Source organism: Lissotriton helveticus, chromosome 9 (assembly GCF_964261635.1).
Source record: "Lissotriton helveticus chromosome 9, aLisHel1.1, whole genome shotgun sequence".
In the NCBI taxonomy this organism is placed as follows: domain Eukaryota; kingdom Metazoa; phylum Chordata; class Amphibia; order Caudata; family Salamandridae; genus Lissotriton; species Lissotriton helveticus.
This window is the reverse complement of record NC_136070.1, coordinates 673903921-673931243: the sequence shown is the minus strand read 5'-3', so window position 1 is coordinate 673931243 and position 27323 is coordinate 673903921. Positions and strand designations below refer to the sequence as shown.

The 27323-nt window shown below is 45.5% G+C and overlaps 1 protein-coding gene across 9 annotated transcripts in view; it reads right to left on the bottom strand.

The window, feature by feature from the left end:
- Positions 1 to 27323, bottom strand: part of NRXN2 (neurexin 2) — a 2155080-nt gene that overhangs the window by 745845 nt on the left and 1381912 nt on the right. The window lies entirely within an intron of this gene.

The window sequence follows — 27323 nt, the reverse complement described above, 5'->3', positions numbered from 1 at the left end:
TGTCTGGTGTTGGATTAAATAGACATACTGTGAAATCAAGACTAGACAGCCTACATAATCAGCACCCCGACCTTCATAGACAGCGTTCATGGGCTTCTGAGTCAAAATTTTGGCCCGGCACTTATTCTTTTTCAAATTAAGCACGGAATCCAGCTTCAAAGGGAATGGAACAAATGGCGGTGGGTTTGGATCTGTGCCAGATTTTCAGGACAACTAAGAAGTGTGCAAGAGTTACATTTAGTTTACATGAAAGTTAATTTGTTTAATTTTCATATCCTGAAAATATGGCATCACCGCACCCCTCCCCATCGGATAGAAGATTAGAGCGACAACGGTATGAATGGATGTGAGACAGAGATGTTCTCTCATTGAGCAAGGAATTTCTCCAAGTAGCAACAAGGTTCTTTGTTCTCGTACATTCCCCCAATGATCTAAGTTCCAACAGTAAAGTAAACCTCATTCTGGAACGAACAAAACCTATTAATGTCACATATGAGAAAGGCTAAATCCCTGGGTTCAATTAAGACCCTTAACACAATATTTTGTCTGCAGACATTTAGTTCATGTACTGTCCGAGTCTCTACAGAGATGCCAATTTATCCTCTTGTTTCCTGAAGTAGTGGGGTAATGGTGGAGTTTGTAGTCAAAGAGAAGGGAGTCACTGAGGATCTACAAGAAATAAATGGTCACAAGTAAAAAATACTTTTGAAGATCCACCCGTAAGTAAAAAATGATCCGCTACCTTTCCGTAGATGAACTAGACACAGATGAAAGTCCTGATTGCTCGTCATTTAGTTAGGAATGAGAGAGTCGGTTATCTTGTGAAGAGAGATCTCAAGTTGTCCCCTGTCAGGTGTAACTTGCTGCTCTCCACCTTTTTTCAGTGGTGTTCTGGGAGATGTAGTCCTAGTAGGTGCCACAGCCAGGTTATTCAGCATGTCGGCTGGGTAAGTAAAGTGGTCCTGATTTCAACTACTTAAGACTGCTTCCTCAGGAACAACAATGGAAGGGGCAGTAGGAGAGAGCAACAAAGAAAGCACAGGATAACTGCCAAATGCCTCCATGTCATTTGTGACACATTGAATGAGTCTTTGCTTTTTACCTAACAGCAGTGCTGTTGGGGAAAATATGTTGCACTGTCACACAACTCCTTTTCCTTTTGCTTCTATGGCTGGTTTTCCCCAGATCTTCAAATTGTTGGAGTCAAGCTGGACTTGAGAACAGGTGAGCAGGGACCAACTAACATTCAATTAATTTGTAGTGTGCCAACCTTTGAGTGCCAGTATGCCATGCAAGGCAGTGGAGTCGAGAGCTTTCTTCCAAGACCAGCCACACGAAACAGGTTTCTATTGAGATGCTTGTAAATCCCAGTTCCATGACCAGGTTGGGTAACCCTAATCCTGTATGGAGATCCTTCTTGCTAATGCTGCAGCCTGGGACTGCCTAATATGGTGGTTTTCTAGATGTATTCGTGGATTGACACGAATGGGCTACCTGGACAGTAAGTTATCTGGATATCCCTGAGAAAGAGAAGCAAGAATTATGCAGTGTCTGAAGAGATGTTGGTGTGGATGACCATGTCACTTTGTCGTCAGTCGTACATCCTCCATTTATAGACCACAACCTTTCCAAAGGGCACATTTGTTCCACCCACACACGCTGTTCCCACATATTCAAAGTAAGGGGACCGAGGGTCCACAGAACGAGGTTTTAGAAGGGACTAATCTTTACTCCTGAGGTACAGCCATTCTGACCAGCAAAAGCCTATATATCTCTGTCACCAAATGCAGTGTCCTGTATAAGATAATAACCAAGTGGGACTACCCACTCAAAAGCAATTTTAGGGGAGCAATTTTGTGATCTGCCTCATATTAGTATGCTTGAAGTGAGTGAACATGTTATCCTTGGAATAAGGGGCCTCCAAATATGACAAGCAGAGTAACTAGCAAGGTAAAAAAAAGAAATAATTACAACAGCGAGGTTCTTTGAACCTCCTCCCTTACACACTCCATTCTCGTTTTCCTTGCCTTGTCAATGACCTTTTGTGTCCTATTAGTCTCTATTTCCCTGCTTGTTTTTTTCCTGTCACTTTCTAGGTGAGTGGCCATTAGACTTTTTGTGATGAGCGCCTCTGGGATCTTTGCTCCCTCATGAGGCGTCTGCCAACAGTTTGAAGACCATTGTCCTAGTCTTTAGCTTTTTGTCCTGTGAGCCGCACTTTCCTTTCTTCCTTGCTCGTCCCACGCATTCCAAAATGGTCAGTGATGCATGCACATGACTCTCAAAGCATGTGGGTGCATAATACCACCAAAGAGGTGGTCGGAAAGTTTGGAGCTCCATCTTTTAGAGTCGAAATTTATGGGTTCTGTCGGAGCTTGATCTGACTCGTTTGTACTTTCGCTTTCGGTTTCATGAATTGCTTTGTCAACATCTCTTTTCTGAGCCATTTTCCCCGACTACATTTCCTTCCCTGATTTTCCTGCTGGAGCCCATTCAGCGAATTTGCACTTATTCTAGTGGGTTAAAATGTATAAGAGCTTGTGGTGGAAGACGGGCCGAAACTCTGGAAGTCCATGTATGGACCCTTAGGGAGCCCCTCTGTACACGTGCTGGACTCATACCAACTGGCCTTGTGTGAGGCTGTGAAAATGTTCCTTTTTGGCGTTTGGGTAAAGACAGTGGTCACTGGTTTCGTCATTGTAGGGGCCCAGCAGATAATTACTGTTGACTATCATTGCTCTGTCACTTTGGTGATGGGGTTAGCTCCATACTGCACACACAGCCAGCACACAGACCTGTCTTCAGCAGTAGCATCTCCTCCAGACCTGGCAGGGGCTTCACACTGGAAGCTGCACACTGCCAGCGCTCCACTGCTGCAGGCAACTCTCGCCGGTCCAGTGCTTAATTTGAGCCAGTGGTTTCTGGTGCTCAGCACCAGCACCTAAATGTCAGCATTTAGTCTGCCACATGGTGGTGCTGTCTTTTTAATTTTGAGATGAGCACAACTGTGTTTATTAGGTCAATATACATCGAAAATGAATACAGCTTCTCATGACCATTATTGTTTTTTTTGGCCTAAAATAGTCTGAATTGTCACACGTGTAGGAGTGAGTTGGTTAGGTGTTCTGTTGTTACTGTCATTGGCAGCACTGGCAGGGGCAATGGGTTGTGCACGCTGTAGTGGTCTTCCGAGAAGGGACGTGGCACTTAATTTTTTTTACAAATTAGGCACTGCTCAGGTCAAGACTCCTCCGAGCTCTCCACACAGTGCAAGTCAGTTGCGTTGGCGTCGTCAATGCTTGTTTTACGAGTAACGGCAAATAAGTCCTCCGTTCCATTCTTCCGTTTCTCCGAGGCTATTCCAGGTGACCTTGGGGTGGGGCCTTAAGTCCTGTGCAAACTAACATCAATGTCCGGAAAGGGAAGTGACCGGGCAAACAAGCCAGGAAAGGGGGGCGGCAGGACGGAAACTGACCACTGTTCTATTGAGGACACACTGTAAAGCGCCAGGATCCATGGAACGGAAGCAGAGCCAATCACATGAGCGGGGAGCTCGGTCACCAGTTGAGTACATGTCTGGAGAGCCATCCTCCGTTTCCTGACCTGTGCGCCTCACCCCCTTCCTTCACTGGCGTGCTCGCCCTTCCATCTTCCATTCCCCGCCTCCCTGCCTAGCCTGACCATTCACCGTCCATTTCGTACCGCAGTTGCCCTCAGGGATAATAACGTTGGTGTTACTTTTTGCTTCAGTGCTATCAAAATATTGCAAACATTTCAAAAGAGTGGTAAAATACCATCAAACTTTCACATATTCCATATTTTCCAACAATTCAATTGCACTTTTGGGATAATATTGGCACTTCGGGATTTGAATATGCCTTTAATGTATTCATGTGTTAATAATTTACATAACACAAGAGACAATGTGTCACTTCCTTTGTGCAAACTGAGCACCACTTGGCAACATCCAAAAAAGAAGAGCACAGACAATCTATTGGGTTTCCCTTCTGTTTTTCTCTCTGCCCGTATGTCTATCCATCGCTATCGTTTGTTATCTATGTCTCTCATTCATATATTTTTCCGTATTTTTCTATCCATCTTAATCGGTTTCACTTTATTTATTTTTCTCTATCCTGTTTCCGCTCTCCATGTCGGACTTTATCTCTCCCTCAATGCCTCGCTATTGGTAGGCCACATGTTTGCCTAGCATTCTATCGAAATTTCCAATTCCTATTATAAATGACCTGGACGGGAATGTGCTTCCAAATAGAGATCCAAATTGACTTCTGCGAAAATATTTTCATTGGCAGGGGTGTTAAAATGCCACATGGGTATATAGTAGAGCTTTTATAATTGGCATACCATAGCCTGAGTCTTACAAGTAATTCTCAGGAGAAATTTGGTTTTTAGTCTGACAATGATGTTTGAGTAAGGATGACCCTTTACATGTTGACCCAAGGAGTCAGTAAGGGGTACTGCCTTGCCTGAGGCATCTATGTCCGAGGCCCAAAGTGTTATTGTAGCCCTAGCTTCAGGTAGACCGATGGGCTGGGTGCTGCTGCTCCCACCAGGTCCTCTGGATTCCTTTCCCTAAGTCAGGTAGGCCAGAGACGATCCAGGAGTCTGTCTGCATACGTGAAGTAGTCACACTCTTCAGCAACGGCCCAGTTCACCGAGAACAGCATGCCCTATTGTGAAGGAAATTCCAATGGATGGGGTGTACTACTTCTAGGTAACGTAAGGCCTCACTCAAGAATTATCGGCAACTTGTTCTCCCTTGGCCTGTAGACTCCGGTCGTCTAGTGACCTGAACAAACTCTTCTAGAATGGGAGAGCTTGACCAACTGCTGGAGTCTCATGGTCTGCTGAACTCATTGAAATCTTCTGGAATGCAACAGGGAGTGACCAAACTCGTGTGGATCAGCACACTCACCTTTCCATTGGACTGGCTGTGCTTGCTGATAGTCACGCACCTTGTGGATGTGATATGTGACTACCTTTTGCCAAGGCTCCTTTCCTAGTGATGCACCACACGTTGTCAGGTGCTACTGCTGTGTCTACACCAACAGTCCTGGCTAAGCCACAGCATATGCAGAAGTCGAGGGCACTCAAAACCTGCCTCTGAAGGTCAGAACTGTTTAAATCTCCATATATCTTTGCTCTGTGCACCCACAGACCAGTGATGGCTCACCACATCATGTATAACTGAAACGCAAAGGAGACAAGACGCTGGAGTAAGCGAACCCTGTGAGCCTAATTGTCAAGGATATGCGCTAACAGAACTAACCACAAAAATCAGGTGAATTGAAACCAGGGTGGATTTTATCATTACTGATCCATGGATTGAATAGTGGTAATACGCACGTAGGACCAAAAAGAAGTCCCACAGAGAATAAGACAATAGACTTTTGGCGCATCGCCATAAGGGAAGAAAAATAACCTTATGGAATGAAATTCAACTGAGTGCTTTTGCACCGGTGTGTGGAACATTCAATTGTGGAAAGGAATGAACCAAACCTTTTGTCCTGAAGAAGGTGGCTTGATTGATGTTATGCCACTGAAACGCGTCAACGCTTAAAACTTTGTTAGATCTGTGGACAGACAGCGGCAATACAAACACTTTATTCTTCTGGGTTGTGCTGTCTATCACTCTAGGATTAACAGTGTCAAGACAAATATAATTGTCTCACTATATTTCTTTCCAGGAACTCTTGCAGTGTAATGAGTTTGTTCAATTGTGCTATTAATGTGATGAAGATGGATTTTAATATGTCTTGATTTTTTTTATAGTAATTGTTCATTTGCACGTTTGTAATATATTGTGTTATTGTGAATTAAAATATATATTTTTTGAATAAGTGCTTTGGAATCCAGAGTGGAATTTTAACCTAAGACTGTGTGCATGTCGCTTGTGGAAAGTACGTGAGTGAATCATGTGAAATATCTCCAAAGGGAATTATTATTTTTAACCTTTCACCACATCATGTGCCAGACTCGATACCATCTTTAACTAGGGCATGACAGGTTAGAATTTCTGCATATTTTGTCCTAATCTTCAACCTTCCTAAGTCCCCTGTCAGCTCTTGGGCCCTACCTTCAAACAGTGCTCATTCCTTCGTATGAGACTGCAGGGTATTCACTAAAACATTACCCGCTGATATGGCGGGGATCTCTAAATATAGCAGGCGGTCACCTTTAGCAGGACTGAGGCAATGGTCTATGCCAAGCTAGCGGGCTGCCGACATACTTTAAATGAGCCACTTAATGTTTAGATGGGCTCTGCAGGAAATTCGAAGGGACTGGTGTATAAAATGGGTCTTGTAATGATCTTCGGAGATGAAAAGGTGCAGACTAATAAGGGCCAGATGTAGGTAGGGTTTTACCGGTCGGTAACGGCCGAATTCGGCCGTTACCGACCGGTATTTGGCATTTGATATGTAGGGGCAGGTAAACAGGGAAAATCGGTAATTTTACTGATTCGGTAAATATACCGGTCGGTAAATTTACCGACCGGTATATTTACAGAATCGGTAAAATTGATATGTAGGTGGGACTCTTCTGAGTCCCACAAGGCCTACAAAATCGGTATTTTACCATCAAATTGTATTTGATGTTAAAATACCGATTCAGGTGTGCATGCACATGTGTGCATGCACACCTGTGCCATATGACAGGCAGACCTGCCCTTAGGGCAGGTATGCCTGCCATATGGCCCCTGAACCTTTTGTGGGGGTGCTAGAGGGTGTCAAAGTGACACCCCCTGCACCCTTGTCAAAATCGGTATTTACCGAATCGGTAAATACCGACCGGTAATGCCCCATTCATTCCTATGGGCTTCAAAGCCCATAGGAATGAATGGAGCATTACCGGTCGGTATTTACCGAATCGGTAAATACCGATTCTTAACGATTCGGTAAATGGAACATCTGGATGTTCCTACATACCCCCACTTCTTATTTACCGATTCTTAATTACCGAATCGGTAAAATTCGGTAATTAAGAATCGGTAAATAAGTTTTACCTACATCTGGCCCTAAGCCTCTTACATGTATATTACGGAATCAAATCTAACTTGAAGAAAGCAGGAAAGGAGCCAAACTGTGATAAAACGTCAAATGTAGTGCTTAATCGTAATTTCCCAAAAATCCTTCTGACATAAAGTTTTACATTTTCAGCTTTCTTACAAAAAGACAAGAGTGACCACATAATGTAAAATACAACTCTCTGTCTGTAGATGTTCATGAACCTCGCTGCATGTGAGAGACAGGCGCCTTCAAAAATACACACGTTAATCAAGGGTCCTTCCTATCTTGGGATGACTTCTACAGAATATTGCGAAAAACAAATCTCATCATTTTATTTTCTTCCAGGTCACAGCCAGCCTCTTGATTTTGCAAGTCTGACCAAAATATGGACTGATTGTTGATTTTGAGGCATGTCATGATGGCTGCCCGCACTATAACTCAACAGAAGCCGTCCGATCTGCAAATACCATTATTCATGTTTGAGCGAGTCGGCCTAACCAAATAAAACCTTTCTCAGCAGCCTCAGTGGAGGCGTCGATATGGATTTATCGCATTACTGAAATGTGATATTCCTCCGGGGCTCTCTGGTTCTTTCGCCCTTCCTCTAATCTTCCACCGACATTCCATTTTATGAACCGTTGGGCCTTGTTGTGCATTGTTTTTACTGATTTTATAAGATGATAGATTTCTCCAAGATCTTGTTAGTCACAGGTGCCTTTTACACTGAACAGGAGGAAAACCTTCAAAACAAAGTAATTCAGCAAAGGCTCCGCTATGGGCACCATGAGCAATGTGGCGAGAAGGGAGCAAAGGAGCTGAGGGTGCTCTTGCCCTTCCAGACTTGCGGATTCCCTGTCTCATTTAGAGTCAAGGGACTCACAGGGTCTTTGCCGCCTCAAATGACTACACCATAGCTAACCATTTACAAAACAGTCTGTCCACCACTAGGTTATAGTGACATTATCCCAGCCTTATTAAGGGTGGGTTGACAGTCACTGATATTTCCTTCTATAAAGATTGCACAAGGAATAGCAGTCTCAGAAAGAATGTGAAGTGGCCAACATGCAGGGTGAAAACTCCCTACTTGCCAAGGGAATTTGTCTTTATTTTTTAATGGCTTGCTAAAAGGCAACAGAGAATGGTGAGTGGTTCAAAAAGCATTGTGGCTTGCTTGTCATTCAAGTGTGATGAAAGTTCATCCACCAAACCAATGGATACAGTTTCTTCACTGCCATTCCCACCTGTGAGATGTGGATCTCTAAACGTGATAGGCTGTTCTCCGCCAGGGGAGCAGAAAACAAAAGAACTGGAAATATAGGCGTGTAAGCAAAAATATTAAGAATAAAATATTCTGGTAAACAGAAAACATTCATAACACAAAGGTACAGGGCACAGTGACAATACAGAACAATTATTTCTGTTCCATGTTGGCCACCCTAGGCTATAAAACCAAATCCAATTTTTCTGGATAAAGAAGCCTCACTTACATAATGTTGCATGCTTCATCATAAGCTTCCTACCGCACCCTGATAAGATAATAGTACCAGGGAAGGGACTCAGACTCGACTTCCACTTTCGGAGAGCGTTCTTAGATAAAGTATGATAGCTGGATAGAGTGGGGATCCAGATATTAAAAATACCAGAGGATAAACCAGTGGGAAGTCCCTTTATTGGTGGGTACCCTAGGTAACCATAAAATCTAAAAAAACAAAAAGGGGGTGTTTTAGGTACACTATGGCCAATAAATCAAATTTTATTGCCGACCGGTTTCTGCTCCTAACTAACGTCCTATGAAAGGTCCAGGGCATTCATCAGGGCGATTTAGATATAGGATCCCTATCCATTTGGTGATCACATCTGCAAGCAGGTGAAATGAAGGATTGCTTGCCTTCACAATGCAAAGCTGGTAGCCCAACTGTGGGCTACCACCGTGGACAGAGGATGTTTGGAAAATGTTTCCTGCTGGATGCTTTCGTTGATGAATGTGTGAATACAGGAAGTGATTGCTTCAGTCCTCACCATGTTGTAAGCACCAGCCTAGAGTTGGGTACCACCTTTGTGTGCCCCCTTAATAAGCATGTACACATTTAAGGGACTTCACTTCTGCACACACTGTGAATGTGTGGGTAAAGTTTTGCAAAACTTCAAGCATTTTTGCAAGACAGTTATAAAAAATATAAGAATACAATACCAGCAAAATAGGTTGTACGTTAGAAAAGTTATGCAATTGCACTATTTTGCAAAATTGACAATGACATTTTTAAGGAAAGGTTTCTTGCAAAAAACCTACATCAAGTTTAATTATGTAGTCAGTGGCTACCCTGGAAATCTCTGACCCAATTTCCTTGTATACTATTTCATGTATTTCATTACACTATGTCCCATTTATATGAAAACAAGAAGGCATTCGTTTCCAGGCTGTGTTACCTACAACCTTTTCACACAAAAAAAACCTGGAAAAGGTTTTTGAAATTGTTATTTGGCAGTTTGTATATACTGTTTGTTCAAAATACTTATTTTTTTCGAACAAAAATTTGTTTTGTAGCACATTTTATGTTTGGATCTCCCATTTATTAACATTTCTACAAATTCAAATTTGGCACAGTAGTTTTAGCATTCGCTACAGTTCTCTACAGAGCGCTGGCGCTCTCCAGGATGCGGTCTCCATTTTATAAACCGCATAAATGAAATAAACAAACTTAAATAGAGGGTAATAACTAAATCCCTTGGAGAGTTTGCGCATGAATGAAGAGAACTACGTATAATTAACTTTAAGTATATACAACTATTATTGTTTTCTTCAAAATGAAAAGTCTCATTTAGCGCAGTGATTAAGTAAAACCATTTAAGGGAATATGCTTTACTCCTTAAAGTAAGTTGAAAAATAAGAAACATAAATTGTGTAGCAGAGGTTCTCCTTTAAGATTTGCAAAGTCCCCAGTTTTTATTTGAGGCTGTTTAGCATATGATTAGACTAGCTATTTTCTAGCAGCTGCTAAAACAATTTCCCGCAGGAAATGTCCAAGGTTCCCTTTGAAGCTATTTAGAGCTGTTATTGTTGGAAGAGGAGTGTCGGCAAAACACCCCTACAATAAATAGCAGAAAGTAACTCAAAGGAGACATAAACAAATTATCTTAGTGCCGCATTAAAGTATCTCAACTCTCCAACAATCAGCAAACATCCTAGAATGGGGTAGAACCTCAACTTTCAGGGCAGCGCCTAATTTGTAACACAATAAGTGCCAGGGCACTCGTCAGGACGCCACTGCATCTTGCACCACCCATTGCCCCTGCCAGCGCTGCCAATGACTGCACCAACTGAACTACACACCATTACACTCTTACAAGTGTGACAATTCAGACTATTCCAGGGCCCCAAAGCTATAAGAATGGCTTGGGCGGCAGGTATTAGTAATTTTGTATGTATATTGATTTAAACCGCTGTTGTTATGCTCATCTTTAAATTAGGGAACCAGGGCCACCATGTAGCATACTGTCATAAGTGCCGATGTTGAAAATTAAGTGCCGGAGCGGAGCACCGGAAACCACCAGCTCAAATTAAGCACTGTTTCAGGGTGACTTTAAGGAAAAAAAACCTTCTGCATAAAGAAAGAAAAAGGGAAGAACTGGACAACCTGACCAGGGTTAAGCACAACCAAAACATTAGTGTAATCCAAAGTAATAGTGGTGCAGCACACTTCCCGTGCCTGTTGTCCCAAGGCACAAATACGGTCAGCTAGTTTTCAACAAAAGGCGGAAGGCGCATTCGATAAGAAATTACGAAGATGATGCTTTTAGTCCAAAAAGTTTTCTTCTTTATTTAGGTAATTGTACCAAATGAAACACACAGCCAAGGCGTTTCGTTACTCGTCGTAACTTCATCAGGGCATGTGCTCTACTGCTTGAGGTAAACCAGAGAGCTGATTGCCGTAGACGCAAAAAGTGGGTAAGGATTACCAATTCCACAGCTTTAGGTAACACATGTGCTCTGCTGCTAAGGGTGAACCAGAGAGCTGATAGTAGTAAACATAATCATGGATAAGGATTACCAATTACACAATTTTAAAAAGCACTTATTGCTAAAAAATCCACATGTGTCAGAGAGATGGAAACCAGACAATAGTTTAGTGGTATCCTATGTAGTCATGAACGCTAGCACGACCGTAATCTCCAGGTAAGAGTACGTAATGAGACTTCAGAAACATGTATATCGCCTCCTGTGTCGAAGTAAAGGCCTAGTCCAAATTGAGAACTCCCGGCATGATAACAGGGATAAACGAACGCATAAAGAAAGAAAGAGAGTCAATTTTAATAGTGATAAGAGAGTACTGAAGCTGTGGAAGCCTATAGACAAAGGCCTTTAAGTAGTTCTAATAGATTTTACTTGGCCAATCAGAGACACTTGGAAATGTAGCCCACATTATTTTACCTTTATGATTAGAGAGATGCTGGTTGATATATTTATCAAAGCCTGGGATATGCCTAGCTGAGTCCCCCAAAGACTGACCCATCAACTCGTTTGGTGTGCCTATATAGCCCTGATGTTTGCAGAAAATAAGGAGTTAGGTCCCGGGACACAGGGTCAGCTGGACCATAGAATAATTTATAAAAAGAGAGAAATGCTGGCCCCGGCGATTTTTGATAGCTATATTTTGAGCAACAAACCAAATCCTTGTCATGATTTGTATGGTCGAATTTATTTAAACCATTTACTTTTTCATATAAATCTCATTAAGTTAAAGCATTGATTGCATGAGAAAAACACTACGTACATACAATTTATACAAAAACATTTGACAAAGAATTTTAACAAAAATACATAAATACATATGACAAAATGACATCCAATCATTTAGTGTACATAAATATACAAATACGGTCATACGAGAAGCATCAGTCGTTATGTAGTATTAAGCAATGAAGCTATTTGCAGTAAGGAAAAGAAAACACAATGAATTGTAACAAATACAAATTTTCAATTGTCTGATAAATAAACTTGAATTCTTTCTGCTATTGCCAATTCCTTTCTGCTATTGCCGACGCGTTTCGAACTCGCTCTGGCATTTGGCAAGTTCTCATCAGGGCTTTCTCGTATTATTCTTCTGAAAATTATGTACAAAGAAAATGAGTGAGATTTTGCAATCCTCATTTTCGTCCCCTATATACATTGCCCCCTACCAAGACTTTCTAGAAAACGTGTACCTTTATTTTCAAGTTGGCAGCGGGTTTTCAATTTTCAAGAGATCTTATTCAATCAATGTAGATTCGGTTCTAGAAAATTACAACGAACCAAATTACAATATAGTAATGGTCAGGACAGCCTGCGCCTAGATGGCCAGAGGACAATCTTGGAAAATTACCTTCAAACCAGTAGTCTGCACTTCTGTTTGGTAAATATTTGAAACAGCCGTGCGTGGGACAAAAATCAGCTCCCACCCGCCAGCCGGCGGTGGACACGTCTTATTGCACCTACAAGGAGAGTAGGTGCAATAAGACAATACGAGAAAGCCCTGATGAGAACTTGCCAAATGCCAGAGCGAGTTCGAAACGCGTCGGCAATAGCAGAAAGGAATTGGCAATAGCAGAAAGAATTCAAGTTTATTTATCAGACAATTGAAAATTTGTATTTGTTACAATTCATTGTGTTTTCTTTTCCTTACTGCAAATAGCTTCATTGCTTAATACTACATAACGACTGATGCTTCTCGTATGACCGTATTTGTATATTTATGTACACTAAATGATTGGATGTCATTTTGTCATATGTATTTATGTATTTTTGTTAAAATTCTTTGTCAAATGTTTTTGTATAAATTGTATGTACGTAGTGTTTTTCTCATGCAATCAATGCTTTAACTTAATGAGATTTATATGAAAAAGTAAATGGTTTAAATAAATTCGACCATACAAATCATAACAAGGATTTGGTTTGTTGCTCAAAATATAGCTATCAAAAATCGCAGGGCCAGCATTTCTCTCTTTTTATAAAATATATAGCCCTGATGAGCATCATTGAGCGGTATGACGTGAATTCTAGGATAACTAAGCATAGATCGTACTCCACCCAAAGACATGAAGTAGCAGCGATAAGTGAACAAGAAATATGCATCTTTCTGGCTCTTGTTCTGGGTATTATGCAAGAGTAGGTTCTATCAGAATAGAGCACAATTATAAACATCACTGGGCGGAAATGTAAGGAGAAAGGTAAGGTATGTACCTACATAACACTGAATATAAAAGAGTATATAAGTGTGTCTTTCCTTTCATAAGCTGAAACATTAAATAAATCACCCCTCTCCAACCCCACTTATGGATATAGTAGCAGCTATCCTGTTGCACCACAAAGCTAACGTATTACAAGTGGTATGGTTTCCCCAACTTATGTCTGAGTGTATGGTCATAACATAGGTCTCCTGAATAAAGAGCTTTTTGGCAGAGACAATGGGCCAGGCCTTCTTTGGGATGAGAACACAGAAGCCCTTTCCAATTTTTTCACCAAATAAATAGTACCTTAATTTGACCAGCAAATTAAACGAGAGTTGCTTTAAAATGCACTGTTTCTCGGTTTCGAAAATTTTTTTTTTCAAGGGAAGACACACATTTCTGTTATCTACAGCCACAGATATCCAGCACTACCATCAACTGCAACACCTAAAAGCGAATTATAGTCAAAAGAAACTGCAGCATACCTTCTATACGAGAAAGCATCAATCTCCTGTCCATTTACTTTTTCAAGTTAGTAGCTGTATTGGTGCAACTATAACTACAGATATCGTTGTGCAGACACGATGCTGTTTATCCAAAGTGTTTGCACAGCTGGTGAGATAATTGATTTCTTAAATGGTATTTGGCCCACATGTTCAGACTCGTGGCAACAGAATACATTAATAAAGCTTCCCTGCCATAGGAAACCACTTGTTGACCAGTGCATCTCGAGGCGTTTCGAGGTGCCTTGTGGGTATTCAGAATCTTTGCTGAGTTAGAGCTCTGTGGTCTTAAGGAACTTGTTTACGAATAGGTATTCTGCCACATATTAGCTCCACAAGGCTAAAAAAATAAGGGGTTTATTGTGAGTCTGGCGGTCCGCGGGGGTGCGGCGGTGGCAGTCTTCCAACTGCCCTAACTTATATGACCAGGGCAGTCAGGCCGTCCTGCAACGGCCATGGATCTCTGGTGTTGCTACAGTCTTGAGGCGGCAGCTCCACCACGCATACTACAAGTTTCCTCACCGCCACACTTTTTATGGCGGTGCGACTGCCATGAAAAGTGTGGGGGTGAGGAAACAAATGGGGCCTACAGGGCCCCCTGGTGTCTTACAACATGTAGATGCACACAGGGGGCACAACAAGCGCTCCCCTGTGAGCATGCACCCCAGTACCTGCACGGCATGGACTGCAGCAGTCAATGCCATGGAGGTACAGCCTTTGATGTTCCCATTGCGGTGACTATTGCATAGGCACCGCCCTGTGAACGCCAGCGGACTACCCGCCAGACAGGAGAAAACTCCTAATCTGGTGGGCGGTTCCTACATGGGTATGGCGGAGCAGGGCAGTCCCGCTCCCGCAAAGCCAAACTCTTGATATAGCCCTAAAACACTTCAAGGTACGTCATTACCAACAATGCAAAAAAAGTAATTATACAAGATGGCATCTTCATGCTTTCTGGATGAAATTATTAAAGTAGCAAGAAGATCCAGACAGCGTACATTTTAAAGTAGGCACTATAGACCATGGGTGTAACGTTTACCCTTTTGTTAGAAGCAAGTATTTTTTTCTAGAGGATGAGTTTGCGAGAGCATGACAATTATTGAGGTAAAATGGGTGCTAGAGACTTAATGCTGGAAAGAAAAATGGGCCCCATCCACTTTTTTGGTAGTACAAAAAAACAGTGATAACTAGGGTGCAATAGCTCCTGTAGACCCCTGGGAGCCACTACCACTGTACGTGCTGCAATATTGAAAGCTACGACCCTGGTGACAGTCAGCAGCAGCGGCTCCTCCGCTATCGTGGAGAACCGTCTCCCCCCAAACAACAGCGGCAAAAATTGAAAAATAAAATGAAAATAAACAAGATTTATTGTCATTTTATTTTTCTCTCCTGAGCGAGTCTTGGGGGCAGGGTCATCATGGGGAGGGCAGGAAAGGGGCAGTACTGGAGGGAGAGTGGTGGGCACTGTGATCGGTTAAAGCGTCGTGCTCACTGAAGCGCTCTCCAACCCCAGCTGCATTGCTGTGTTGGAGGTTGCAGTATATCTCACAAAATGTATGGGGATGGTGCAAGATAGAAGAGAACAGGGAACAAGAGAAAACCCAAAAAGAAAAAGAAAACGAAAGGGATTAGGAAGCACTGGTGTGTTTAAGACGAGAACCCTCACTCACCCTAGGGTGACAAGCTTCATCATAGGGTCCCCTCTTCACACTGGGAACGCTAGGTACCCAGTGTGGCCTACTACTCTCTCGTAGGAGAGGAGCAGGGGGTTTTCTTTTGTCAATCAACCTACAGCTTCTATCTTATGTGTAGGGGAGGGACGGAGAGAGTGCAAACAATAAATTGTATGTAAGTTAAAATTATTGCTTGGTAGGTTTGGGCAATTTTATTCTGGTACCCAAATGGATAGGATTAAAAAACAAGCTCGGTGACATGGGGATATGGATATTTCCCTATTTTATCCTGGTCAACATGTTTCTGCCTAAACTGACCAACACGTTCTTGGCATTCTTCAGGACCAAAATTAGAAGTCATTCTGCTTAAAAAAAATTTGAAAACCATACTTTCACTGGTATGGAACAATCTCCTGGTACAGACATCAAGTAGGATCCACAAGATACTGTAAACCACAAAACACAAATCAAACTCAGCGATAGTTAACATCTTTCACCACACCTGTGTCCATCACCACACCTTTGTCCATCACCAATACTGCAAACCCACTGTGACGCAGTTGTGTTTATTTTTTTTTTTTTATTTTTTATTTTTTTTTATAGTCGTTAGTCCCCTCTTCCCTCTCCCCCACCACCCTGCAACTTAGTGTGGTCACCAGCTGCTACTGGTGACAGTTCCCCTTTAGCCTCCACACCACATAAGGCCTAATAAAAACCACAGGAAAACATTCACTTTGTTCGAACCGCAAAAAACGCAGCAATTGACTTGCAAGACACGAATTGAGTTGGAAGCGGAGTGCCAGTTCAGTGCCTGACTGAAAGCTAGAGGCACATAATGCCAGTGATTGGAAACTCTGCGTTGGGGTCAGTGCCCCGCGAGCCGCTGCCATCCACGAGTTTTGCTGGTGCTAGATTTAACGGTGAGGCATGTCATCCATCCTCTGATGTGTAATGGGACTGTCACTCAAAACTCTGACTGCAGCAGCACAGGGCAGGGCGAGGACTCAACAGTCTGTGAAATAATACACTGTGAAGAGGCTGTAATGCACAAACGCAGCAAAAGGGTTTCTGTCATTGGTCAAAAACAAGGAAAGCCTGCCAGCCGCAAAATGGCTGCACCAAACAAAGTGTCCAAGAGATGAACAATGACAACAGTTTTGGTCCAGCCAAACGAGCAGATGGACATTCGCATGGGCAGTCGGTGGTTCATGGAGAAGCCCTGGTATAGACGAATAGGTCACCGGAAGCTGCTACTGCAGGGGCAGCCTCTTCGATTAGCCTCCAGGTAGCATTTCAAACAGATGTTCCTCTACATGAGAGACGGGAATGACAGGGCATGAAGGGACAGGAAGGGAGGTAGCCGATCATTAGTTATTAGAAATAATAAAAAAGCAACAAAAAAATCTTTTCAGATTCTTTACTGGACTCATTAATCACAAAGTTCACTGATTCCACAGTGCCCCATTGAGCTGTGTGGCGGTCTATCACCCACCCAGTGCCTCAACAGGGGCGCCGGAATACTTAATTTTTACACTAAATGAAGCATTGGGTCTAAACACCAATCTTATTGTTGCGAACTTGTGGGTGATTTGAACAAAGTTCTTTTTGGCCAGCCTGTAATGCCAGTTGGGGCTCGATATCTGAACCTTTTAAAGATGTTTGAGGTTAAACTGGGCTTTCCTCCTAATACTCGAACTTAAGGCCACTGCCTGGATATTGTGGGATCCAACTCCCCTGACTGCCAACCTTGTTATCCTTTTCCATTTTCCTAGTCTGATCACTATGGGGGTTCCCTTTTTTTTAAAAGGCCGTAGTAATATATATCGCTCCCTAATCCATACAGAAAATATTTCAGACAGAAAGGAACAAATATTTCTTCTGCAGACTTGTGTTGTCCTATGCCAGAAGCGAGTTTCTACGCTGGTTACCAGACACAATGGGTTACCTCAGACCGCTTTAGATGAGTTGGCTCCAATCAGAATATTTAAGAAACAAAATAAGCCAAATATCTGGTACTCTTCGGCATTAACAGATGGGAAAGCTACTTTGAGAACCGTGGAGAGTAGACGGTGGCATGATTATGCTCCTAGTAGTAAAAATGAATGGACTACTGTCAGTAAGACTTACAAACAAATAATTAAAATGGCCAAAGGACATTTTTAGTCTAACAAAGTCTTGAAAGCATCCAATCTTTCTCTGTTTTCAGTGATCAAAAATCTTCAAACTCCTCCTTCGCAAAAAACAAATATTAATCTATAGAAAAATGCAATCAGATTGTATTTTTTTTCTGTCAGAAGATAGAATGAATCCAAGCTGCTCTGTTACCTTTTACAATTCACCCTAAAGCTACCTGTTTTATAGACCCAGATACCGGGTTAGTTTGTGCCTCTCGCAAAGGACAATTTTGTTTCCAGTTTTTATCCCCCAGCCTAGCCCCTTCACCTTCCCTGGTCCCGGTGGTAAAAAAAAAAAACATATAACAGGACAACTGAGTGCTGTGGATAAGGCCTGTCTGTTTCAAATACACTTGCTTAAGTGAGTGCTATGCAGATTTACACCGCCTTAAATGATTAGAAGTTTAAAAAGCTGTGATATTTTCAAACTTGAAATATTGTCAACCTATTTATTGAGGGCTGCTGACTTTTCCTATTAAGAAATTACAGCAGATCTAAAATTTAGCTGTGTTTCATGCTACTTTCACATCTCTTCAGTTATGGTCAAGTTGCACTGGCTGCCAGTGAAGGAAAGTTTGCATTTAGGTTGTTGTGTTTCGTTCGTGAAGTGAGTCACTGGCCCAATTGTTCTCCCCTTAAGTCCCATTTTAACAATATTGCCCTACCCATGCTTTGACATCAGCCATCCACCTGAACCTTGTAAAACCTAGGTTTCGACGAAAGACAATAGGTTGTAGGGTCTTTCCTGTCATAGCTGCCCAGAACTGGAACACACTACCAGGTGCATTTAAAAAGGAGTCGGACCAAATGAGATTTAGGAAGAAGCTAAGAAGTGGGAATTTCCCTGGATTTAATGCTGGTTATGGATCGTTGCAGCTGATAATTTGTTTGGGCCACAGAGGGGAGGCGCAGCACAGACCACAGACCAGCTTGTTAGTGTGATAAAGGCAGCTTTATTGAAGACAGGGGCACTTACAAACAATTTCCGTGGCCTGTGCCGTACAAAACTAAACCTCACTAAATATTTTCCTTCTACCTCACCCCCACCCCCTCCCCTAACGTTTCCCTTTGCAACCATTTATAAACCCCCAAATCTGTCCTTGCTGCCCCGTTAAACTTGTAACTTCTTAACATTTCCTAACCTAGCTATCTATGTAACCTTCATATACTACTTCCCCTTCCTGCGTGCTCCTCGACTGACCTTTTCTGTAACTGTAAACAGATCTACCAAATATTACCCAGAAAAAACACCCCAAAAATAAACAATCCATACAAAAAACCAGCACCTGCTTCAAGCGACAACCAATAAGTACATGTTTCCTCACCCGATGCACCTGTGCCCAACAAAACCGCCCACATTACATGAAAACTTTACTACCATTTGCGAGGGGGCGTGGCTAGCCAGCCAAGATGGTGGACATAGCCCGATAGAGCTCCGGACCATCCTGGGGGTAATTATCCTGAAGGCGCGATTCCAGCAGCACCTGTACCTGCAGGGGAGTGGGACTGTGACGCTGTAACCTCTGTGCCCCCCCCCCCCAGGAGATAACGCAACCTCTAAAGCTTGCCTGGCGGAGACGAGGTGGGGCGAGGCCTGCCGACAGAGGAATGGAGGCCAAGGCCGGGTGCTGTAGAGGAGGCGGAGGCCGGGCTACGTGGAGCCACCTCCTGGAGGGCGGGTATGAATGCCCTGGTGCGCAGCCGTGGCCGCAATTCGACAACGCCTCTTATTCCTGAATGCTACTTGGCTGAGGAAGCCTTTGCCTGCTGTGCTCGCAGAGGCTCCGGCACGGAGCCTGAGCGGGACCCCAAGCGGAGTGTGATGCGGCGTGAGACCCGACACTGCAGGTGGGCCCACACGACAGGAGGCCTGCCGCGAGATCTGCGAGAGGGCCTGGGCGGAAAGAAGTGGAGGTGAGGAGCTGCACGAAAGAGCAGCAGGAGTGGTAGCGCCTCGGCGGTACCCGGATGCTGCCCGACATCGTCATGACGGATGGCGGGACCTGCTGGCAGTTGCGGTGAGGCTGGGGGCTGTGTGCATATTTTGGCCGCCTGGACCTGCGGGAGGGCCCTGCTGGACTGTGCTGCGGCGAGCCGGGAGGCGAGGGAAAGCGAGATACCTGGGCGGCCGAGGGCCTACATGGACTCACACATCGGGGCCTGAGTGCGGGCAGCGTAGACGGAGGTCTCCATTGCCGGGCCCGACTGCGGCTGCTGCGGGGTTGAAAGGTGGGACCGGCGCGGCAGGGAGAGAACTGAGGAGCCACCTGAGATGACTGGGGCCTAGGCGGACCTGAAATTGCAGGCCGCCTTCCTAGATTGCGTGGCTGAGGGTCGAGGAGCGAGCTGGTGCCATCACGGTGGGCCTGAGAGGTTGGGCCGCCTGCTTACCTGAACGTTGGTATCGTCTACTGGAGCCTACCACCTGCTCCTGCGGCAGTCTGGCCCATGCCCATTGTTGATACCGGTCGGACCGTGGGGCTGTGGCTGCCCGGACGGTGGTGCACGCACGGAGGGTCCAGCAGAGAGACCGCGAGTACGGTACCCCTATGGGGGAGCCTCCCCTCCCTCTTGCTTGGATCCTTTCAATATCTTGCCCCCCCTCTTCCCCCTCCTCTTCGCGCGGGGTGCATTTAGGCCCAGAACTGGTTACCTTTGGCCGTGCGGAGAGTTTGCCTGGGGCGTTGCGGGCTGGGCCCCCCTGGCCTGGGCTTCGGACTGCTGGTCCGGGTTGGGGCGCGTCTTCCTCATTGGGTGCTAGATCTGACCTCCTCTGTGCTCTGCTTTCTACCTGCTTGCCCCGGGGATCACTTGGTTGGACGCTGGTGTGCGCCTTTGCAGCCTGAGGCGGCTACGGGGCGCCATTACCCCGACCCGGTGGAGACCTGTGCCTCGGCTGCTTGGAGCGGTGGCCCTGCGGCACGTCTAGAGGAGTTTACATACCATGGGCAAGAACCGAACAAAGGGACAGGTCGGACAGAGCGGCTCTGTTGCCCCCGCACCATGCCGGGCGAGGCTAGCGGGAATTCTTCGCCGGGGACCACCCCGAATGGACATGGAGACGAACAGCCCCCAGACAAATTGGATCTGATCCTCAAGGAGATCCGCGACTCCAGGACGGCGATGGAGCTACAACTAGGCACCCTTACTACTGGCCTAACTCTCCTAAAAGCAGACCACGGCAAGCTGGCGGACAAAGTGAAGGAGCATGGACTAACCTTAACGGATCTCGCCCCGATGGTGGTGGAACATTCCACCTCCTTGAAGCAACTCCAACAGCAAGTTACAACGCTCCTAGATCGGGTAGAAGATGCAGAAGGGCGCAATAGACGCAACAACATACGCGTTATTGGTCTGCCGGAGCGCTGAGAAGGGTCTAAGGCAACCGAATTTATGGAGCAATGGTTTAGGGATCACGTGGCACCTGAAGGACTTTCTCCATATTTCTGTGTGGAACGGGCACATCGAATCCCGACTAGTCAACCTAAGCCAGGACTACCGCCCCGCCCGTTAATTGTGAGGGTCCTTAATTATAGGGACCGGGACACTCTACTACAGAAAGCGAGGGAGAAAGCACTCATTCAGTTTGAAAACCACCAGGTGTCCTTATATCCTGACTACACACTGCTAGTCCAGAGACAACGATCCTCCTATCTCGCAGTGAAGAAGAAACTTCAAACAGCACAGCTCAAATATGCGCTTTTATACCCTGCCCGATTGAAGGTCATTCATGAAAAGAAAACACACTTCTTTGAAATTCCTGCTGACGTTGAGGAGTGGGTGGAAGTGATGTGCATAGGCTCCAGCCAGGTCAGTGCTTCGGAGGGACTTACGCAGGGCTTGGGGGGGGTGCTTCTGAACGGTCCCCTTATCATTCCCTGAGGCCCAGACGTGGCGGAAGGGGTGCTGGCCCCTCGAAAGAACAGCAACGGAAGGAACAGGAGGGAGCGCTGGCAGCGGCCGGAGCTTTTCGTGAGGACTCACACAAAATCACCACTGACTCAGATGATAGCACCCTGCATTCAGACTCTGAACACAGTGCCATACTGTTCCCCACAATTACGCCTGGAATGGCGGATGACCTAATGGACAATTGATTACTGATACTGTATCCTTCTCTATTGTGACCTAGGCATACGTACATTGGTAGTTTTCTTGCTGTGATGGGTTGGGTTGGACTGGTGGTTTGTACCTTTGCGCTTGGGTCTCCGGGGCTACAGCTGAAGCCACTCTTAAAACATGCGCAGTGGGCTGGGGCTTTTGGCTGTGACCCTTATATGCACGTTTCATGATCTTGATTCTGTTGTTGTCTTGTACGGGGGGCCGTGGGGGGTTCCCATTATCGTGGGACTTAGCGCAGGACTGGGCCCACATTGCCACTCCCTTCATACTCATAGCTTTCATCTTCCCCGGGTGGAGTACCGTGGAGCCATCGGGTACCTATGATTGGCTGCACTATGGCCATGCAGGCGGCTGGCCATCTCCCTCTTGGCGTATGCAACCTTATTTGTTTTATTTGCTTGTTGTAACACTGTTGGGCTCAGCGCGGTTCTAGCGCTGTGCCGGGTTTAGTTTTAGTTTCAGAGAACGGGGAATCCTGGTTGTGTCTACTTGGGCACTTATTGCAAGCGGGGACTGCACTGCACCATTGGGACTATGACAAGGACGGCTGAGACTAAGGGGTCTTACAATTTACTCACCTGGAATGTTCGGGGACTGGGGACCATACAGAAACGACATCGTGTTCACGCTTTCCTCCTCAGACACCAAGCACACATTGCGTTCCTTCAGGAATCCCACCTGACAGATTCCGAATTGCAGAAGATGCGGAAGAAATGGAGAGGTTGCATTTTTTATACAAATTACTTGGCTTTTGCCAGAGGGGCGACTATCTGTGTACGCCATGGGGTCCCATTTGTCGAACTTGAACGCCGGGTGGATGATCAGGGTAGATATATCCTAGTGAAGGGTACTTTAGATGGCACTTGGTTGGTACTGGGGAGCATTTATGCTCCAAACTTCGAACAGGATAGGTTCCTATACAGACTGAGAGCAGTTTTGGCGGGTTGGAACGGGATTCCTTGGATACTTGGAGGAGACTGCAATGCGATATTAGACATAGGACTAGACAGGTCACACCCACCACTTCAGGCCTCTGCTCCGACTAGGTTAACTGAACAATATACGTCCTGGAGAGATGGCTGGGCCTTATTGGATACCTGGCGGGGTCTCCACCGTATGTATAAAGAATATTCATTCTATTCTCCAATACACAATCTTCACACTAGGATTGACCGATTTCTCTGTTCCAGATCTCTCCTCACTGATATAGGCGGATCGGAGTATCTGGCGAAGACCTTTTCTGATCATAGACCTCTGACACTTACGCTCCTCTGGGGTAGAGTACCAACTCCGGTGCCCACCTGGAGTTTAAACCCGCGTTTATTAGAGGACGCTCCCATCCGTTCATCATTATCTACTGTCATATCTAATTATCTAGGGGAGAATTGGGATACTGCCTTCTCGAATCTGATAGAGTGGGATGCCCTGAAGGTAGTGGTTCGGGGAGCGTCAATCGGGCAACTTGTGGGAGCTAGACAAGAGATACACCGAAAACTTTGTGATGTGGAGGACAGACTGCGGGTGTTGGAGAGGGAGGCAGCCCTTGACCCCGGGAAGAAGGGGGAGTTGACCCCGGGAAGAAGGGGGAGTTGCAGGCCTATGTTGACCATGCCGAAGCGTTGGAGACACTCAGGGTGATAGATTATAGGGAATACCTTAAACGGAAACACGCTGAGGCTGACAGATCCGGCACACTGCTTGCCCGACTGATACGGGACCAACCGGACCCGCCGAATATAACCAGTATTCGCAACCAGTCGGGTCTCGTAGTCAATACACAGGCGGAAATAAATACTGCGTTCCGCGACCATCTTCAGACTCTGTACGCACCCTCCGTGCTCATAGACAGCGCAAGGATCGACGAGTTCCTATGGGACCTCCCCTTTCCAGTGCTGATAGAGGACACTAAGAAAGATATTGATGGCCCAATCACCCAACAGGAGATACGGGCAGCGATTAAGAGCCTGAATCACAATAAGACACCTGGCATGGACGGTCTCCCTTTGGAGTTCTATCTAACTTACTCGGACCTCCTCGTGCCAATATTAGAGACGGTGTATCGGGTGGCGTTTGATACTGGACATCTACCGGAATCTACTATGCAGGCGTTGGTTGCGTCTGTACCTAAGCCGGGACGATATATACTTGACCTGACCAATTATAGACCTCTCTCCTTGCTCTCCACCGAATATAAGATTCTCAGTAAGGCCCTCGCCAACCGCATACAAACACACCTCCCCACTCTTATCCACCAGGATCCGTGCGGATTCCTTCCGAATCGCAGCACATCTCTGAACACCCGTAGATTACACTTGATTATGGCTGCTACTTCATGTGAGCTTCCCTGTGCGGGATGTATAACACTTGACCTTAAACAAGCAATCAACTCCCTCTCCTGGGGATTTATCTTTGAATCTCTGAAACGGTTTGGGTTCCCAGATAACTTTCTTAAATGGGTCCGCCTATTATATGCCTTTCCAACGGCCAGAGCTCGCACAGGCCGTGATATTTCAGAACGCTACGTGATTCACAGGGGTATGAGACAGGGCTGCCCCCTTTCTCCCCTGTTGTTTGTGCTTGCTCTGGAACCCTTGGCCATGGCTCTCCGGGGGTCAGCGGACCATCTTGGCATCCCCATAGATGGGACACAGCACCTTATATCTATCTATGCGGATGATATTCTTCTATATCTCCGGGACTTGACGGCGGACACTAATCCGCTACCCGCCCTCTTTGATACGTTCAAGCAGCTGTCAGGCCTAGCACTTAACCCTGGAAAGTCGATCATTTTATTTCTTCCGCGAGACGCCACATTTCACTCACATACGATTCGGCATGCACGATATCCCTGTCGCCCCTACCACCTTTAAGTACCTAGGTATACGAGTGTATAGGGCACCGGAAGCCCAGATTAATGGTAATATTCAGAGTGCAATAACGAGACTCCATAGTAGTGTGGGATTTTGGACCTCCTTCCCTTTGTCGGTGATGGGCAGAATTGCCATTTCAAAGATGGTTATGCTTCCTCGCCTCCTCTACTATTTTGTGAACTTACCAGTGAATCTCCCCCACTCTATTTTTAATACCCTGAACACTATCTTGACTACTCTTATCTGGGGGACTGGCCGGAGATGGATTAGCCTTCGGAAACTACATCTGGGGACAACGGCAGGCGGTCTGGGAGTCCCTGATTTTCGGGGATACTACTATGCTAGTCAACTCCAGTGGCTTTCCTATTGGACTGCGGGTAGGAATTTGTATGAGATTAGCTTCACATCGGAGAGACTTAACAGCTGCTGAACTCCATTCTCTATTATTACCTAAGACCCAGATACCCCTGGACTGTCCCCCCTTATTGAAAACGGCTTTACACTGCTGGAGGAAAGCCCTCTCCTATACGTCGGTGGTCCCACCTTATGCGGCGAATATTCCCTTATTAGGCATCCCCACGCCACAAGGTAGACTCACACAGGCTAGACTACAAGGATGGACGAATAGTGGGGTGGAGGAAGTGGGATCCTTTTTTGGGAACAATGCCTTATTAGACCATGACTCTCTTGTACAGTTGACTGGGGCCCCACCACGTCTATACTTATTACACGCTACGGTGACACATTACATTAGGACCACATGGGCACCACAACGGTCCAAACCCACACAACATGAATTAGTACATCTTCTATACTACATGGGATCGGGCGGCCATCTGGTGCGTTGGTTGTACACGGGTATAAGGGCACACGCAGCGATCCCACTTTTGCTTCTCAGAACAAGTTGGGCGGAGGACTCGGTTACCGTGATTACAGACAAACAATGGAAACTTATGCTTGAACACCATAAACGGGTGTCACGTAACGTCAGACTTAAATTTATTCAATCGATGGTGCTCCATAGATCATATCTTACCCCCAAGAAATTACACCGTATGTTCCCGGACTCTCCCCACTGTTACCCTCGTTGCGGAATGGAAGATGCGGACTTCATCCATATGATGTGGTCTTGTCCTTGAGTAAGGGGATATTGGGCGGAGGTCTGCCAAGTTCTCACGATTGTGACGAAACTGCCGGTTCCTAATGAGGTACTACCCTGCTTGGTAGGGCTACGACAACGTTCAGGGAGGCCAAAAGTTACGCTGTGATTCTTGGATTTGGCACTCATTCTGGCCATCAGGGTCATGACGATGAGATGGAAGTCTCCCAGATCCCCCAAGGTGGCCACATGGCAGATGGAGTTAGTACAGTGGGGCCGGGCGGAGGGAGCAGCCCTTCGAAGGGAGGAAGAGAGAGGGCTGCGTAAGCAACCTATATCACTTGAATAGGAAGCTATGTTGATTGGCCTAGAGGCACTCGATTTAGTCTCAACACAAGTGGCTGGGTCCCAGTAAAGCGTATGAATCCCCAGGTTCTTGTGCATATTTGATTAGAGACCCTTCCTGCTGACGCAGGTGATTTCCTCTTGTACATACACCCTATAAGCCGAGAATTGTCAGGAGTTACCCCATTAGTAGTGGAGGTGCTGGGACTGGACCGACCAGGAATGGGTGGGGGGTGGGTTAGGGTTGGTTTGGGTGTAGGGTTACGAGTGTTATTGTTTAATAATAGATAATGCACTTTATTGTAATGTTATTTGATTTACCATGACTTGGTTGGGTCATGACCATGTAATATTCTCAATTCCCGACGAGATCTACTGTACGATGCTGGGAATGGTGCTTTGATTGTACTTGTTTTACAAATTAAGGGGGGTGCAGCTGAAAAAGGGAAAAAAAGATTGTATGATGCTTTTGATCCTGGTTTTTTACCGTGCTGACTGCGCAATCTATAATAAAGTGTGTTTAAAAAAAAAACGTTCCCATTTGCCCCTTCCCAACCGACTACACCCGGCCTATAGCGAATTAGAACAGGGAGGGCGGGTGGGACAAAATAGTTCCACAGCCAAAACCACCCAGCCGGCTGTCGTGTCACTCCACCGAAATGGTCGCTAGTGTAACAAAATGGACGGCTAAATAGCCCCCCAGCCCAATTGCAGCCCAAAAAGCCCAATTTGGCTCTGGCTGCACCCCTGGCCCAAAACTCCCCGGGAGGTGCAGGTCCCCCCCCCCCCCCCCCCCCCCCCCAGCCCTATTTTGATCTGTTTTAGCACCTTGATACCCAAGCGGACTGACAGTTGCACCCTGTAAAACAAACAAACATAAGCAGTTCATTTCATACCATAAAGACCTAATAGTGTGTTGCCTTCTGTGTAAATATGCATGTGGAGATATTTGTAGAGCACCAGTGGAGAGCTGAAGATGATCGGGCTTCCAACCGGGTAGTTCTTGGGGTAGTGATGAAGAGGTTGGGGAGCCATGGTGGTGCTGATTTGGGAGTGAGAAGCACAGAGAATGAGTTGTAAGAATATCTGCAGCAGGTTTGAATATTTCGGTTATTCTACTGCCATTAATGGCCCATGGACAGTCAAAATCTGTAGTATTTCAAAGTCCCCTTGGAATGCAAAGTGGCAGACTAGTTTTTGCATAATGCTGCCACAAGCCTCGTGGATGTTTAGATTAGACCTCTATTCGTTATTCCCTGGACACCGAGGAGCTCTGCACCCTTTACCCAGCCTTGGTTCAGCCTTTAC